The sequence below is a fragment of the Microcaecilia unicolor genome, chromosome 7 (genome assembly GCF_901765095.1).
Source record: "Microcaecilia unicolor chromosome 7, aMicUni1.1, whole genome shotgun sequence".
NCBI lineage: Eukaryota > Metazoa > Chordata > Amphibia > Gymnophiona > Siphonopidae > Microcaecilia > Microcaecilia unicolor.
In genome coordinates this window covers 189865029-189879346 of record NC_044037.1, presented here as the reverse complement: position 1 = coordinate 189879346, position 14318 = coordinate 189865029, and the positions used below count along the sequence as shown (strand labels likewise).

General features: G+C 42.0%; 1 protein-coding gene across 1 annotated transcript in view; it reads right to left on the bottom strand.

Annotated features, from left to right (window-relative positions):
* The window catches only part of IKZF2 (IKAROS family zinc finger 2), a 405473-nt gene that overhangs the window by 63018 nt on the left and 328137 nt on the right, over positions 1-14318 (bottom strand). The gene's annotated exons all lie outside the window — the stretch shown is intronic.

The window sequence follows — 14318 nt, the reverse complement described above, 5'->3', positions numbered from 1 at the left end:
GCATCTGGGACTACCCTCCAGCTACAGAAAGATGCCCGGATGCCAGCCCAGACTTACTCATGGCTACGCCCCTCATACTAATGTGCAACAAACTGTATGCACTAATATGGAATAGTGGAGGTGTTAATATCGTAACGTTATCTACTCGAGCTGCAACCGCTCATTAGTAAAGAAAATGGACTTTTTTTTCTATTGGTTTTGCTATTTAGCCCGCTTCCATTTCTTCTTTCCTTTCCAAATTTAAATTGTAGTTCTTTTCCTGTGTACACCGCTTTGAACTATACACTAGCAAAGGCAGTACAGTAAGTCTAAATTAATTAATTATAGGTGTTTAGATGGTATTGACATATGTAAAAAGTTAGTTTATAGGTATACATGGGCATAAACGTGCAAGTAGTAATTTTAGAAAAGCCGCTACTCATAGAGGTAGGAAGGAGGCATGGAAAAGAAGGACTTAAAAAATGACTTGTACTTTATGTTTTACAAGGGCAATATACATTTCAAAAAATTTCTCCACCGATATTTACACTGCCTTTGGATCACATAAGTATGAGCCTTTTCAAGGAGTGAGTGAGGGGCAGTTTTTTCTGGCCTTAAAAACTACCTTAAAATGTCAAATTTTGGGGTGTAGAATCAAGTTCCTTAATTGGCTACACTTGTGTGCATAGTTTGATGAAATTCAGCATTTACATGTGTTAGTACCGACATTTATTTATTGGGATTTATTAACTGTCTTTATGAAGCTGTTCTTTTTTGCCCATATCGTTTTTCTTCTTTTGGTAAAATGGCTGTTCCCACTGGATGGGCCAGCAGGGACACAAGTATTTCTACATATCCTCATATGTACTTAAAATTTAATCGTATGGAACCATCGTTTGTTTGTTTGTTTTTTTTCAAAATATCAAAACTGTTTTTGCCCATAGTACTACTACATGCAAATATTTAGGGGTCCTTTTACCAAATGGCGGTAAAAGAGGTCCTTCAGTGGCGTCGGCACACAGGTTTGCTGTGTGCCGAGGCTGCCTTATACCACTGAAAGTAAAAGGAATTCTTTTTTCCAGAAGGAAATGGCTGTGCGCTGAGCCAAGGCATTGGCACGTGGCCATTTCCAGGGGGAGCCCTTACTGTCTCCTATTTAGGAGGTGGTAGGGGCTCCAGCGGTATCTGGGCAGTGTGTGGCACTGCCTGATTACTGCCAAGCATGCCCCCCCCTGCACTAGAAAATACAAAAGAATTTTCTAGCACTGTAATTACCGTGCACCAGAAGCACCACCGGGCTCCTGAGCGAGCCTAGCAGTAGGGCCAATTTGGTGCATGACAATGTGGCGGTATGGCTACCGCTGCTTCGTAATGTTTTGCATGGTTTTGCATTGCTACAGATCCTAAACTATAAAATACAATTTGAATTCAATTTCACATACATAAAACTGTGTGTGACATTGTATTCAGTGCCAATGTGAAAACTTCATCAATAGCACTTTTCAATGACTCCTTTGATGACATTGCGATTCATAAATTTATGAATATAAATCAATAAAATAATGAATGTCATTGCAAGTAATGTACATTATTTTGCATTTTAGCATGTGACACCCTATTTACACCATTCTTGCTTATTAGTATATTGACCTTATTACATATTAAAAAGGTATTCACTACATACCGAATAATGCCAATGATATTTTAGACTGAAAAGCATGAAAAGTTAAAATGAAGATGAGAATAAAATTAGGCACTGTACATCTGCAAAACCTGGCATTCAAATGGAAGGGGGGTCAACCACATTTCCCAAAAATTTACAAGAGCCCAAAAAACAAGAAAGGGTAGCTAGGAATATGACATTTGGAATTAACCCCTTAATTATAAGGAATCAAATTTATAATTTACAGTTTTTCTCTCAAAAGGTGTATGGCATTATATTTTTGGTACTGTACACCTTTGAGGAAGCATTTCAGCACAGCTGAATCTGCTATACTGAGTCATTCAAAATGAACCAAATTCATGCATTTATCCTTTTGTTAACATATAACCAGTGCTTTTTTTGTGCCGGTACGCAACGGTACGGCGTACCGGCACCTTTTTCTCCTCCTCCCCTCCCATTACTTCCAGCGATTCTCCGTCTCTCTCCTGCCCTCCCATCGACGTGCAGCGATTTTTCCATCCCTCCCCTGCCCTCACCTCTCTCATATCCAGCGATTCTTCGTCCCCCAGGGTCCTCCTTCACTGCCTGTCAGCCAGTCGGACTCAGAAGCGAATGGTGCAAGCAGCGATTGGCTGGCAGCGTCGTAGCTTCCCTCTGCAAGTCCCGCCTATGCGTAAACAGGAAGTTGTAGGCGGGACATGCAGAGGGAAGCTACGACGCTGCCAGCCAATCGCTGCCTGCACCGTTCGCTTCTGAGTCCGACGCTGGCTGACAGGCAGTGAAGGAGGACGCTGAGGGACGAAGAATCGCTGGATATGAGAGAGGTGAGGGCAGGGGAGGGACAGAAAAATCGCTGCACGTCGATGGGAGGGCAGGGGAGAGGCGGAGAATCGCTGGAAATAATGGGAGGGAAGGGCAGGGGAGAGGGAAATCAATGGGATGGGAGGGAAGAGCAGGGGAGAGAGAATTGCTGGACATGGGATGGGAGGGAAGAGCAGGGGAGAGAGAATTGCTGGACATGGGATGGGAGGGAAGGGCAGGGGAGAGAGAATTGCTGGAAATCAATGGGATGGGAGGGAAGGGCAGGGGAGAGAGAATTGCTGGACATGGGATGGGAGGGAAGGGCAGGGGAGAGAGAATTGCTGGACATGGGAAGGGCAGGGGAGAGAGAATTGCTGGAAATCAATGGGATGGGAGGGAAGGGCAGGGGAGAGAGAATTGCTGGAAATCAATGGGATGGGAGGGAAGGGCAGGGGAGAGAGAATTGCTGGAAATCAATGGGATGGGAGGGAAGGGCAGGGGAGAGAGAATTGCTGGAAATCAATGGGATGGGAGGGAAGGGCAAGGGAGAGAGAATTGCTGGACATGGGAAGGGCAGGGGAGAGAGAATTGGACATGGGATGGGAGGGAAGGGCAGGGGAGAGAGAATTGCTGGAAATCAATGGGAGGGAAGGGCAGGGGAGAGAGAATTGCTGGACATGGGAAGGGCAGGGGAGAGAGAATTGCTGGACATTGGATGGGCTGGGAGGGAAGGGCAAGGGAGAGAGAATTGCTGGACATGTGAAGGGCAGGGGAGAGAGAATTGCTGGACATGGGAGGGAAGGGCAGGGGAGAGAGAATTGCTGGACATGGGATGGGAGGGAAGGGCAGGGGAGAGAGAATTGCTGGACATTGATGGGAGGGCAGGGATGAGATAATTGCTGATCATGGAGGGGAGGGCAGGGAAGATAGAATTGCTGGACATGGAGGGGAGAGAGGAGAATTGCTGGACGGGGAGGGGAGGACAGGGAAGAGAGAACTGCTGGACATGGAGGGGAGAGAGGAGAATCGCTGGACAGGGAAGAGAGAATTGCTGGACATGGATGAGAGGAGAGAGAGGAGAAATGCTAGAAATGGATGGAGAGGAGAGCAGGAGATAGAGGAGAATTGCTGGACATGGATGGAGGAGTTGGCTAGGAGAGAGGAGAAATGCTGACTTGGATGGAGGAGAGGGGAGAGAGAATTATTGCTTTATATGGATATAGAGGAGGGAAGAGAGATGAGAAATGCTGGACATGGATGGAGGGGAAGAGAGAGGAGAAGTGCTGGACATGAATGGAGGGGAGGAAAGAAAAAAGAAGATGCGCATGGATGGAGATGAGGGAAAGGGAAGAGGAGAAAAACTGCACATGGATGGAGAAAATAGGCAAAAGCTGGATCCATGTTATACCTCCTCCAGTCAATTCCATGGAGGAGGACCCAGCTTTTACTTATGGATGCAGGGCAACAAAAGAAGAAGAAAGGAGGAAAGTAAAGAAATAAATGGAAAGAAAGCCCTGGAAACGGAGTTAAGAGAACAGATAGAGAGCAGCAGAATCAGAGACTGGGACCAATATGGATAGAAAAACAAAGTCACCAGACAACAAAGGTAGAAAAAATCATTTTATTTTCATTTTAGTGTTTGGAATTTGTCTTATTTTGCACTGGGTATACTGGAGCTGTAAGAGCTTACAGAAATTATTTATAATGAAAAAAAATCACATTATTTTTTCTCCTATACTAGTATAATATTTTCAATGATGTCTGTTTATATGCGCCATGGCTGGTAAAAGGGGTGTGGCTAATGTGGGTGTGGCTATAATAGGGGCGGTGCCATGTGTGGTGACCCCACCCACAATGAGTACCGGCACCTTTTTTTCTACAAAAAAAGCACTGCATATAACACATCACAGAAAGCCACCAGACAGCAATCGACAGATATTTATTATAATTCACTGCACACAAATTGTTAAATTTTAGAGGCAGTCAATTTATAAACTGAATACAGATCAGATCTTTAACACCAGGCACAGAAATCAATAATGAAAAAGACACATCCCACTAGGCAGCAAGCCTACGAGTTTAAAGAGTCCTGAAGTATGATTTTACACTTACTTTTATTTTCTAATGTTTGCAGAGTTTACCATATTCACTAATGAGAAAAGTTTGAATTCATTTTTCTTCATAAGGAAGAAAAATGCCTCCTTCCTACCTCTATGAGTAGCGGCTTTTCTAAAATGAAGACTTTTTCAGGACATGAAGCTGGTAATCTACTATCATAGTTAACTGAACAGAAATGTGAAACTGCCTTGCTCTCCAGTCTCTATTCTGTGACCAGGTAATCCTGTGATTTATCTTTACAAGGGTCTTCGCATCCAGACATTTCTATACTATGTAAGCAAGAATCATTTTCACGGTTCTACATTCAAACGAAAATAAGTCACAATTATGCCCACAAGCTGTTCCCAGATCTTTTATATTATACACCTTAATTAATTGAGCCTTACATGCTTGAAAGTTATTTTAATAGTTCCACCAATTTAATGAAATGGCTTTTCAGCCCTCGTGTTTGCTTATTCTTGAGAAAATCTGGTAACCTTTCAGTTCATTTACCATGTTTTCCCAATTTCCCCTAGAGGGAAATGCTCAACAGAAAGCCAACTGTGTTGTAAAAAGCCATGTCTCTAACTATGTAAAGTACGCCTGCATGGATGTAAGGAATTGGCAGAATCCATAAAACATGAAGAGTTGGCATCAGATGCAAGTAAAGTGATTCCCTTTCACAGCGTGTCATTACGAAACCATAAAGGCTGAATCCAAGCATCATTAACTCAAGCACTTAACACAGCTTTTTATGTTTTACAAAAAATTCCAAACATGGTCTTCTAATGATTGGCATTATTTGAAGAGATACAATACAGAAGGCGATCAATATTCAAAGAAATGGCAGACACATAAAGCAAAAACAGATTTAATTTGTTTGTTTGGATTTAGATCACGTCTTTTTGGTAGTAGCTCAAGGTGTGCTATCTTCAAGTACACTAACTGCCGGATTCTATATAGCGCACCTAGAGATCCGCACCGAAATCCAGGCGCATTCTATAACAACGCGTGTAACTTAATTGGCTTAAGAAGCTAATCACCATGTTTAATAGCACTTAACAAGCAATAATGAGCACTAATTGGCAACAATTAGAATTTACAAGCACACCTCACTAAGTGTATTCTGTAATAAACTGTGCCAAAATTCTAATGTGCGCAGTTCAAAAGGGGCAGGGAAATGGGTGTTCCATGGACATTCCCAAATTTACATGCGTAGTTATAGAATATGGCCCAGGGTGCGTGGGGATTCATGCCATATTTTCGTTGGTGTAACTGGAAGCATGTAGTTTTAGGCACTGAGATATCAACTAAGTGTATTCTATATATTGCACCTAAATCTAGGTAAAACTCTAACTACTATAGGAGAATACAAACTCGATAGAAAATATACCAACCTACCAAAAGGAGTTTGATTAATATATATGAAGATAGTATGGAGGTGTCCCTTCAAATTGGTGAAAAACAAATTTTGTCACCCCTTATATCACTTAAGTCTTAACAAGTAGAACCTCAAACCTCCTAGCAAGGAACAGTACCAAAGTATTACCAATCCTTTGCATAAACAGGAGTAGGTTAATATCATAGGTTCTATTTAAGGGAGAAAAAGAGAAAAAAAACCCAACGCAAAAACTCATGCTAAATGAGAAAACCGTATGGGATAAAAAAACTCTCTTTCCCTCTTGAAAACTATATATGAATTATAAATTTGAACTGACACCAAAAAACCAAACTACCCCAAAACTGACCCCAGCCAGTAAAAGACTACCTAAAGAAGCCCCCCTGGGAGGAAGAAAACCTGAAGTTCAATTAAAGACAACATAAAGCCTCAAATAGATATTCAAAGGAACCTTCTCTATTCTGCCATAATATGTAGCAAACAGAGTTTACTTAACTCAATCCAGGCGTAGCAACTTCAGGAAAAATTTCAATCAAAAGTCCCCCCTAGAAGGACTCCGGAGCCTTATAAAGTTTCTGCAGCGGCGAAAAAAACGCCGACCCTTCAACAAGAGCGCCTTGTTTCGCCAACCTCGTGGCTGCTTCAGGAAGGGCGCTTCACATCCATCTGGAAAAACAAAGCCAAATTAACACTGAAAACTAAAGCGTCAGTCGTATGGATTCCAAAGATGGTGCAGGAGCAGGAACTCCGAATGAAGTTTAGTTTTTTTAAAGAAACGTATCAGGACGTCATGACGTCATAATGTAAAAGCGTCATTACGTTACATATCCACTCCTGATGTCTAAGAGGCGAAGGAAACCACACCTCCCCAGTAGCACCTCATTAATAATAAGCATTCCACTCGATATTTCTATTTTCTTTAAAAAAACTAAACTTCATTCGGAGTTCCTGCTCCTGCACCATCTTTGGAATCCATACGACTGACGCTTTAGTTTTCAGTGTTAATTTGGCTTTGTTTTTCCAGATGGATGTGAAGCGCCCTTCCTGAAGCAGCCACGAGGTTGGCGAAACAAGGCGCTCTTGTTGAAGGGTCGGCGTTTTTTTCGCCGCTGCAGAAACTTTATAAGGCTCCGGAGTCCTTCTAGGGGGGACTTTTGATTGAAATTTTTCCTGAAGTTGCTACGCCTGGATTGAGTTAAGTAAACTCTGTTTGCTACATATTATGGCAGGATAGAGAAGGTTCCTTTGAATATCTATTTGAGGCTTTATGTTGTCTTTAATTGAACTTCAGGTTTTCTTCCTCCCAGGGGGGCTTCTTTAGGTAGTCTTTTACTGGCTGGGGTCAGTTTTGGGGTAGTTTGGTTTTTTGGTGTCAGTTCAAATTTATAATTCATATATAGTTTTCAAGAGGGAAAGAGAGTTTTTTATCCCATACGGTTTTCTCATTTAGCATGAGTTTTTGCGTTGGGGTTTTTTTCTCTTTTTCTCCCTTAAATAGAACCTATGATATTAACCTACTCCTGTTTATGCAAAGGATTGGTAATACTTTGGTACTGTTCCTTGCTAGGAGGTTTGAGGTTCTACTTGTTAAGACTTAAGTGATATAAGGGGTGACAAAATTTGTTTTTCACCAATTTGAAGGGACACCTCCATACTATCTTCATATATATTAATCAAACTCCTTTTGGTAGGTTGGTACCTAAATCTAGGTGCCACTTATAGAATACGATTAGGCGGAAATGTTAACCGCATGGATTTTGTAGGCACCTTATATAGAATCTGGCCCTATGGGGGGAAGTTATCAATCTGAGCTACTGTTTTAATAATAAAAAAAAGAGTTTAATATTACAACTCCAAGAACATTCTTGTACAGAAATAAGGAAGAATATGATCACATTATATTCACCTTACAAACTTATCAGTTAAAGTACCTATTATAGTCTTCCTTTCTTAGTCCACAATGCTAAGAAACAAGGCACAATACTTAAGGAAATAACACATTCATAAATTCAAAATCAGAGACCTAAGGGGAGAATCACAAGACCATTACTATTACAGATTAAGGTGTATATGTCAAAACCATTTCTGAATTTGGAGATGGGGTTACTACTTTCTTAGATTCCAAGAAAGAATTTAAATGTAAAAGATCAAAAAAATGTATTTATTTGTTACATTTGTATCCCACATTCCCCACCTATTCTAGGCTCAATGTGGCTTACATAGTACCGGAGAGGCCTTTGCAGGCTCTGGTGTGAACAAATACAGAATTCAATTTCACTACACACTTACAGGGAAAATTCAATCAAAATAATCCCACCTGCTAAAATACAAAAGAGCATAATTTAAGAAAACTTTGACGCCTCTTTTGAGTTGCTTTAGAAACATCTGGATATATTCTAATTTTATAATTTAGGAAAGTTCCTGTGTGTGTGTGGGGGGGGGGGGGGGGGGGGGGGCAGTTGAGGACGTCCAAAATATATGAAAGAAGGATGTCCAAGCCTTCGTAATGCCTCCGCTGACACACACACATACCTCCCCCCCCCAGGGACCTGCATACCGCCCCACCCCACAGGGACAGCCAAATTTCAAGGGAGTGAAGTGGAGAATAGCTTAGTGGTTAGAGCACTGGTTTTGCAATCCAGAGGTGGCTGGTTCAAATCCCACTGCTGCTACTTGTGATCCAAAATCCAAATAAATAAAGGGGGTGTCGGAGGCATAGCAGGCATGGACATCCTTCTCACAGAAACATCCAGGCATGGACATCCTTCTCACAGAAACATCACATTTTGGACATCCTCAACTGCCGTTGCAGGGACGAAGGCATAGCGAAGGACGTCCTCAACTGCCGTTGCAGGGACGGAGGCATAGCGAAGGACATCCTTCACCCATACTCTCAAAAAAAAAAAAACGAAAGTTTTTAAAGTTGTTTTCTTCGGGTGGGAGGTGGTTAGTGACCACTGGGGGAGTCAGGGGAGGTCATTCCCGATTCCCTCCGGTGGTCATCTGGTCAGTTCAGGCACCTTTTTGAGGCTTGGTCGTGAAAAAAAAATGGACCAAGTAAAGTCGGCCAAATGCTCGTCAGGGACGCCCTTCTTTTTTCCATTATCGCCCGAAGATGTCCATTTCTTAAGCACGCCCTCTTCCCACCTTCAGTACGCTGCCGACACGCCCCCGGGAACTTTGGTCATACCCGCAATGGAAAGCAGTTGAGGATGCCCAAAATCGGCTTTCCGTTATGCCAATTTGGGTGACCCTGAGAGAAGGACGCCCATCTCCCAACTTGTGTCGGAAGATGGGCGCCCTTCTCTTTCGAAAATGCCCCTGATTATATACTACTTACAATGTCAACACAATACATAACAGCACATTTGACCAATGGAACTCGCTGTTCACTTTCAAATAGTACAAGTACATGGTGAATGTCAAAGAAGCGGGAAGAGACAAAGATTGATTGGGGTGAAAGGCAAAAACCACCTTATGAAGAAAAGATAGGACTTTGCACCCCCATCACCCCTTCAGGAGAACTCCAGAGGATCTGGAAAGGATGAAGTTGGGAGTTCTGAAACCTTGCTAGGACTGAACTTGGATCGCTGAAAAGAACTAGGCTGCCCTGAACAATAATACCTGGTCTCTTTAAAACAAGTGTCAGCCTGACCCGTCCACAAAAAACATGTAGATATGTCCTCAGGAAGATGCTGAGTCTATGAGTCACACAAATCTTTCACCAGCTTCACTGAGTCCTCACTCAACAGCTTGCCCTTAAAAGTGAGCTTTTCCAGCCACTGTTTGAAGCTGCATCTGCTGCCCAGTGGTGCAACCACATCAAACGACAGGCTGTGACCGCCAAAGACATTTGCTTAGTCAACGCCTGAAACAAATCATACAATAAATCTGCCAAATAAGTCAGCCTCGATTCCACATCTGGCAAATGAGGAGGAGGTCGACTGCCCATCTTCTGGAAGGGATCCGAAATCTGTTGGAGCCAGGTAAGGGACACCCTAGTAGCCTACGAGCTGCAAATAGCCACCTCAAGAGAGAGATAACTTCTGAATTGTCAGAGGAAGGCTGTGTTGAATTCACCCGTTGAGGCTAAGTTGGCTTGAAGGGAACAAGAGAGAAGGGAGACCAAAGCTGAGAAGGAACCCCTGAAGTGCTCTGATGCGGAATCTGGCCCATGGGAGAATGTCCAAGAAGAGACCATTGCGCCCAGAACATGAACCTTTTCCTAGATCCCCAGACCTGGTAGGGAAAAGTAGAACCTGACTTGGGTTGGCATCTGTTGCTGAGGAGCAAGAGGAAGCAAGGACTTCCCAAGCCGATGTGGAGTATCACTCCTAGATATACCAAGATTTGTATTAGAAACAACTGACTCTTGGTGAAATTGATTACCAATCCTAAGGACTGAAGAAGAGTAGCTACCTTGGGTGAAATCTGCAGTCTCTTGATAGAGAGAGTTGCAAATCAGCCAGTCATGAGGTATGGATGAACCTGTACCCATCCTCGCGAAAGAAAGCTGCCACTATGACCATGACATTGAAAAAAGTGTTCTTGGTGATGTGGAAAGGCTGAAAAACATGGTCATAAATTAATAATGTTCTTCTGCGGGAAGGTGCACTGGGAATATGAAAGTATGCTTCCTTGAGATCCAGGGAGGTTAGAAACTCTCCCCACTAGACTGAAACTATAAGACACTGAAAAGTTCCCACTGTGAAAAGTTGAACCTTAAACACTCTAGACTCTTATGATGTCCAAACTCAGCTGGAAGAAAAGCTCCTTGGCTGGAACTACAAAGCAAAGGGAACAACTTTTCATTCCCCCAACTGCGACTGGGGACAGACTTGACCGTGCCTAAATAAAGAAACATTTGCAAGGACAAGGCTGTCCTCTTTGACCTCTTTTATTTAATATAGCACTTGAAACCCCTATTATTAACAATACTGCACTCAGATCTGATTAAAGGTGTGGAATTAGGTAATATTTCGGCTAAGCTATCAGTTTATGCTGACGATGTCTTATTGTACACAACACCCTTATCCATTCCACACATTCTGGAGGTAATTAATAGCTACTCTAAAGCTTCTGGATACAAGTTAAACCCAACCAAAACAGAAATGATGCCTTTAAATGCTGCCAGCCTCCAATATGACTTCACTCAATCCCCCTTTCAATGGGCTCCTACAGGTCTGAAAGACCTAGGTGTGTTATTTGGTACCACTTTGTCAGAGTCTGTTAAACAAAATTCTGTGTATCTGTTGAAGTCTATTACTGAAATGACTACCAAATGGTCTCCACTTAAATTATCGTGGTGGGGCAGGTTGGATACCATCAAAATGATGATTATACCCAAAGTGAATTATATTCTCAGTATGCTCCCAATACTGCTTGACGCCTGTACATATAAACGTATGGAACACTTACTGGCCAAATTTCTATGGGCGAATAAACCTCTATGCATTGCCTTAAAGATACTCAAATGCTCCAAACAATACATGGCTTTTATGCTGAGACAGAGCTCTAAATGGATAACTTCCACTGTAACCGCCAATGAACCACTATGGTTACAATGGGAGTCGGAGAAATACAAATCAGTGCCTTTGCATGTATTAGCTTGGCCATACTTGCCTAAAACTGACAATAATCCAATATTAGCTGCTTCCCAAACAGCTTTCAAATCCTTGGACTCTTGCGTTCAGTATCCTTTTTATTCGACCATTAACTCACACATATGGAATAATTCAAACCAAGATTAATGACAAATGTGTTTCATGGCCTAAATGGATAGAGGCAGGCAGGCATCTGGTGCATACGTCAACTTCTTGATCGAAGTAAGTGGATTCCGTTTACAACATTACAATCAACATATACTGAACCACCAATGCTACTTTCAATGGCTGCAATTAAAACATTGCATATCTACTAGCACTGATCTTGACAAGTTAACAAATGCTACACCAAGCTGCTGGGATCTATGTCATCGAATCTCCAATGGAAAGAAAATAGCTTCTAACTGGTATAAGCTGCTACAAGACTGCACCGTCCACTTTAGAAAGCATATGGGATAAGGAACATAATACTTCATTAACTCCTGATCAATGGAAAAAAGTTTGGTCTTCACTATGCAAATCCTATAATCAGCAGCATACACTCAATCATCTTTCTTTGTGCTTCATAGAGCTTTATGGAATCCGAATAAACTATCTAAAATTGACAAAAGTTCATCAAATCGTTGCTGGTCGTGTAACTCCTCTATAGGCACTTTGGACCACCTCCTCTACTTCTGCCTATTGCTGGAAGAATATTGGTCTCAAATTAGGAAAATTATCTCCAATATTCTGGATATTAAAGACACTTTATCATACACTATCATTATAATGGGAGAGCTTGGTCTGAGGTCTTCTATGAAGCCATATGAAGCTAAATTACTCCGCAAATTATTGCACATAGCAGTCAAGATGATTTGCCATAGCTAGAAAGACTTTACACAGTTATCATATGATAGATGGTGGAATAAAGTATGTTTAACTGTCAAATATGAACATGCAGCTGCCGAAAGCTGTGGGTCTACCGTCTCTTTTAAGAAAGTTTGGTCTCCAATACAAACTTATATTTCTCAACACTAGCAGTATTACGATGTTGGGTGCTATAGCTATACTCTTATGTATACACTTATCTTTTCGAACATTATCAAGACTGATGTGGATAAAATTAGTAATTCCATTTTCCTTTGTTGTATCATATTTGCTATTCTTGAGTTAATTTCATTACTGTATCTTGCCTAGCTGAGTACGTTATAACTTGTTAAGTTGTCACCACTGGCTATTTACACTTTGTAATTTTGTTATATAAAACCAATAAAACTTATTGAAATCAAAAAAAGAAATGTTTGAAAGGTGGCATTAACTGCCTGATATTTGGCCTTCATCTTGCATGCAGAATCCAAGAAAAATCTGCAGTGGAATGGGAGAACTGGAGTCTTCTGACATGAAGGGGTCTGTGAGTCCCTCAGGCCTCTTCATCAGAAAGGCCGTACTCAGCAAAGGTACAAAAAAGGGGGGGGGGGGATAAATCTACCCCCTCCTCTTCCAGCCACAGCTTCAGAATGGCCAGCATTCAAAACCACCGGCATCACAAACTGGACTCTTCATGGAGTGCTGGCGCCTCAGCCTCACGACGCGGCCTGGTGGAAAAGACGGTGCTTGCAGGAGCACGTGCCAAAGAAACCTCCACTGCACTCATCAGAATAGGCTGGGATAATATTACACTCCTCAGTTTCAGGCTGCACAGCGACATCCAGTGGCGCAGCAGTCGGCAGGCCTGTGAGGGAACACTAGGAACAAATGCCCGATGCTCCGCTTAGGACTGACCTACACTGGTTACCTGTTAATAAACAAATTAGGTTTAAATTGGCTTGTTTAGTTTTTAAATCAATTTAAGGCAAGATGCACGTGTAAATCCAAATTGTTGCCAATTGGCACCAATTATGGGCGATAACTGGCTTGTTATTCAATTAAATTATGTACGCAAATTGGGCGTGGGCCAAATCTGCTTGCACAACTTTGAGCACTATATATAGAATTTGGGGGTTACTATACTACTGGGGAAAATCTGTACCAAAAACTTTAAAATTTTGCATCTTCGAGTAAGAACTTTCAGTTTTGAAGTTTAATTACGACACAATATTATTTTGATAAATGTGGAGGCATCTTAAAAAAAAGTTTAAGTCCAAAAAAAAAAAAAAAAAAAGTTCTGCTCATAACGTCCAAAAAAATGGCCATCTCACAACTGTAATCAACCAAGAAAAACGTCTAGATTTCCTGTTCGATTATGGCTGTGAGATGGACATTTTTGAACTGACAACGTCCACAATGAATAGCCGTTTTCTAAAGTGAAATTTCCAACTTTTGAAAAACAAAAAAAACAGGGCCATGGCATCAGGGGGGCGGGTTGCCTCCCTCCTGGAAACTGATTGAAACTCTTGCTCTTCTTTTACTTACATATGTGATGGATTGTTTGTCCCCTCCATTCCCTGTATCGTTGCATGATATCCAAGCTACATTCTCTGCTTTCCAGGTGTGGGCCCTTATATTTGATCCTGAGGATAGGGTTTCATCTTCTATGCCACGCTGGTGTAATCCCCACATCAGGATACATAAGAAAGTGGTTAGTTGGTGTATTTGGCAACAATATGGCCTTCGGTTTCTTTCTTACTTTTGGTCCTCAGAGAGAGTTGCTCCTTTTCGTACTTTACAGGAGTGATTTACTCTTCCTTCTATCCAATATTTTCGATGTCTCTAATTGCGCCACATGCTACTAGGTAGTGGACTGGCATTACAGGAGCTCTCAGAGATATGGCCTATGCGCCAAGCCCTTATTAGCCTT